Source organism: Myxocyprinus asiaticus, chromosome 5 (genome assembly GCF_019703515.2).
Source record: "Myxocyprinus asiaticus isolate MX2 ecotype Aquarium Trade chromosome 5, UBuf_Myxa_2, whole genome shotgun sequence".
Lineage (NCBI taxonomy): Eukaryota > Metazoa > Chordata > Actinopteri > Cypriniformes > Catostomidae > Myxocyprinus > Myxocyprinus asiaticus.
In genome coordinates this window covers 5112889-5117513 of record NC_059348.1, presented here as the reverse complement: position 1 = coordinate 5117513, position 4625 = coordinate 5112889, and the positions used below count along the sequence as shown (strand labels likewise).

Below are 4625 nucleotides of genomic sequence, written 5' to 3'. Positions count from 1 at the left end.
ATTGATAGCTTTCACTATCAGGGCATATCTTTGTGAAGTGGCCAAAAATTCCTCAAGAAAGCATCCACTTTTACCAGGTTCCAGGCAATATCAGACATATTTCTAAAAGAATAGTTGATGTTTGATTCCAGAAACATTTCGTAGCACAAATGTGTTGCAGAATATGAAAGAAAGTTTTCTGTAGTACTGTGAGTTTTGGGATGGAGTGTCTTGTCTAAATATAAATTAACCAAATGTGTAGGAGAAAATATTCGGAAAGTTCTAATAGGCACGTTTACATAGTGTAGTGGTTGTCACCTTTGCTTAACACATGAAATGTTCCCAGTTTGAAATTGGGTGGAAACAATCGGTGGCTTTTACCATCAGTGCATATCCTTGTGAAGTGGCCAAAAAGTCCTCAAGAAAGCATCCACTTTAACAAGGTTCCAGGCAATATCAGACACATTTGTAAAAGAACAATTGACATTTGGTTCCAGAAACATTTCGGTAGCACAAATGTGTAGCAGAAAATTAAAGAAAGTTTTCTGTACTACAGAGATTTTTGGGATGGAGTGTCTTGTCTAAAAATAAATTAAACAAATGTGTAGGAGAAAATATTCGGAAAGCTCAAAAAGGCACGTTTCCATTGTGTAGTTGTTGTCACATTCGCTTAACATGTGAAAGTTTCCCAGTTCGAAACTGGGTGGAAACAATTGATGGCTTTTACTATCAGGGCATATCCTTATGAAGTGGCCAAAAAGTCCTTAAGAAAGCATCCACTTTTACCAGGTTCCAGGCAATATTAGACACATTTGTAAAAGAATAATTGATATATGGTTCCAGAAACATTTCGGTAGCACAAATGTGTAGCAGAAAATGAAAGAAAGTTTTCTGTAGTACTGTGATTTTTGGGATGGAGTGTCTTGTCTAAATATTAATTAAACAAATATGTAGGAGAAACTATTCATAAAACTTTAATTGGCATGTTTAAATAGTGTATTGGTTATCATGTTTGCCTTACACTTGAGAGGTCCCCAGTTCGAAACTGGGTGGAAACAATTGATAGCTTTCACTATCAGGGCATATCTTTGTGAAGTGGCAAAAAAGTCCTCAAGAAAGCATCCACTTTTACCAGGTTCCAGGCAATATCAGACACATTTGTAAAAGAATAATTGATGTTTGTATCCAGAAACATTTCGGTAGCACAAATGTGTAGCAGAAAATTAAAGAAAGTTTTCTGTAGTACTGTGATTTTTGGGATGGAGTGTCTTGTCTAAATTTAAATTAAACAAATGAGTAGGTGAAAATTTTAAGAAACCCAAAACTTGGGTGTTTCTATAGTGTAGTGGTTATCATGTTTGTCTCACATGTAAAAAGTCTCCAGTTCAAAACTGGATGCAAGTAATTTATAGCTTTTACTATCAGGACATATCCTTGTGAAGTGGCCAAAAAGTCCTCAAGAAAGCATCCACTTTTACCAGGTTCCAGGCAATATCAGACACATTTGTAAAAGAATAATTGATATTTGGTTCCAGAAACATTTCGGTAGCACAAATGTGTAGCAGAAAATTAAAGAAAGTTTTCTGTAGTACTGTGATTTTTGGGATGGAGTTTCTTGTCTAAATTTAAATTAAATGAGTAGGTGAAAATATTAAGAAACATTTAATGCGTATGTTTCCATAGTGTAGTGATTATCACATTCGCCTAACATGCGAAATGTCCCCAGTTCGAAACTGGGTGGAAACAATTGGCGGCTTTTACTATCAGGGCATATCCTTGTGAAGTGGCCAAAAGGTCCTCAAGAAAGCATCCACTTTTACCAGGTTCCAGGCAATATCAGACACATTTGTAAAAGAATATTTGATATTTGGTTCCAGAAACATTTAGGTAGCACAAATGTGTTGCAGAAAATGAAAGAAAGTTTTCTGTAGTACTGTGAGTTTTGGGATGGAGTGTCTTGTCTAAATATAAATAAACCAAATGTGTAGGAGAAAATATTTGGTAAGTTCTAATAGGCACGTTTCCAAAGTGTAGTGGTTGACACCGTTGCCTAACACGTGAAACGTTCTCAGTTCGAAACTGGGTGGAAACTATTGGCGGCTTTTACTATCAGGGCATATCCTTGTGAAGTGGCCAAAAAGTCCTCAAGAAAGCATCCACTTTTACCAGGTTCCAGGCAATATCAGACACATTTGTAAAAGAATAATTGATATTTGGTTCCAGAAACATTTAGGTAGCACAAATGTGTAGCAGAAAATTAAAGAAAGTTTTCTGTAGTACTGTGATTTTTGGGATGGAGTTTCTTGTCTAAATTTAAATTAAAAAATGAGTAGGTGAAAATATTAAGAAACCCTTAATATGGACGTTTCCATTGTGTAGTGGTTATCACTTTCGCCTCACATGCGGAGTCCAGTCGCGTAGGTATAAAGGGCTTTTGTGACCTCAAGTAACCTCTTCAGCCAAGATTTGAGATTCATGGTTCGATTCCCGGCTGAATTATTTTTTAATTTTTCCAGTATTTATTATTTTCCCTATTATTCACATCAGGCCATTATTCAATTGTATTTTAACCTTCCACAAAACTGGATACTTCATATTTTTATTTTTGGTTTGTATTTCCACATGTATAGCTGTAGAGGAGATTTGCAACCTATGTAACTTTTTTATAAAGCATTTGAGAAATAATAATTCTTAATACATTTAGCAATAAATTGTCCAACCTTTGTGTTTACTGATTTATTTGTTTACTTAAGTTTTATTCTAATTCTGTATTTTAAAATAAAAGACAACATTAGAGCAGTTGTGAAATAGATGTATAACAGGAAAAATGGTATCAAAAATACAAATAACAAAGTCAATATTAACCAGTTTTGTATATATACATGGAGTAACATTCAGAACTAAATCAAATCATACTTTATTTGTATAGTGCTTTTTACAAGCAATGTCACAAAGGGCTTAACAATACCCATAGACATCCAGATATGCAAACATAATCCTCAAAGACAAGGAAAAACTCCCCAAAAAAAAACTCTTTAAGAGAGAAAGGAAGAAATCTTGGGAGGAGCAATTCAAAGAGGGATCCCTCCTCCAGAGATGGATGTTAACAAATGGTTAGGCCAGGGGTTTGGCATAAAGACAAAAAAACAATAAACAAAAAGAAAACAGTTTCTGCACCTATGTTTGAAAGTCACTATGTAATTTGTGTTGTTGTTTGCTCAATTGATGAGGTGCAAAAAGTCATTGTGGCTGTCTAGGTGGCTCATTGACATCCTGGAGTGGAGCATGGAGAAGTATCGGTGTACAGAAGCTGGGAAAAGCTAGGTCAAGGTGGCAGCGGCGCAAGGGCGAACTGAGAGCAAACTCATGGACATAATGACTATGTTCGAATTTCCTTGTTCCGGTTAATAATATATCAACAACGTTCTGCACTAGTTGCAGACTCTTGAGACGGGTGCTTGGTAGACCTGAAAAAAGTATGATTATGAAACTATAGATTACAATGCATTCAATAGTATATAGTTCTTTTATTTTTTTTACTATGGATAAGACCTCAAGGACAGTACAGGAAAATTTAAAATTCAAAACAATAGCAAATGCAGTACTCATTAGACTGTCTGGATTGATGTCAGTTCAAACTGAAATGGATGCATTTGTAGAACAATCTCAAAAAGTAATAATGAATGTTATAATTAGTTATGTATACATGGGTAAAGAACTGCAGAAATATCAATTATTCTTTTACAAATGTGTCTGATATTGCCTGGAACCTGGTTAAAGTGGATGCTTTCTTGAGGAAGTTATGGCCACTTCACAAGGATATGCCCTGATAGTGAAAGCCACCAATTGTTTCCACCCAGTTTCGAACTGAGTACGTTTCACGTGTTAAGCGAAAGTGATAACCACTACACTATAGAAACATCAATATTAAGAGTTTCTTAATTTTTTCACCTACTCATTTGTTTAATTTATAATTAAGACAAGAAACTTCATCCCAAAACTCACAGTACTACAGAAAACTTTCTTTCATTTTCTGCAACACATTTGTGCTACCTAAATGTTTCTGGAACCAAATATCAAAAATTCTGACACAAATGTGTCTGATATTGCCTGGAACCTGGTGAAAGTGAATGCTTTCTTGAGGAAGTTATGGCCACTTCACAAGGATATGCCCTGATAGTAAAAACCACCAACTGTTTCCACCCAGTTTCGAACTGAGAACGTTTCACGTGTTAGGCAAAGGTGATCAACCACTACACTTTGGAAACGTGCCTATTAGAACTTTCCGAATATTTTCTCCTACACATTTGGTTAATTTATATTTAGAAAAGACACTCCATCCCAAAAATCACAGTACTACAGAAAACTTTCTTTCATTTTCTGCTACACATTTGTGCTACTGAAATGTTTCTGGAACCAAATATCAATTATTCTTTTACAAATGTGTCTGATATTGCCTGGAACCAGGTAAAAGAGGATGCTTTCTTGAGGACTTTTTGGCCACTTCACAAGGATATGCCCTGAAAGTAAAAGCCGCCAATTGTTTCCACACAGTTTCGAACTGAGAACGTTTCACGTGTTAGGCAAAGGTGTCAACCATTACACTTTGGAAACGTGCCTATTAGAACTTTCCGAATATTTTCTCC

The 4625-nt window shown here is 35.4% G+C and overlaps 1 non-coding gene across 1 annotated transcript; it reads left to right on the top strand.

Moving 5' to 3' along the window:
- The first annotated feature begins 1652 nt into the window (after window positions 1-1652).
- On the top strand, window positions 1653-1725 carry trnav-aac (transfer RNA valine (anticodon AAC)). The gene has a single exon. It is a non-coding gene; the product is annotated as a tRNA-Val (tRNA).
- Window positions 1726-4625: the final 2900 nt, after the last annotated feature.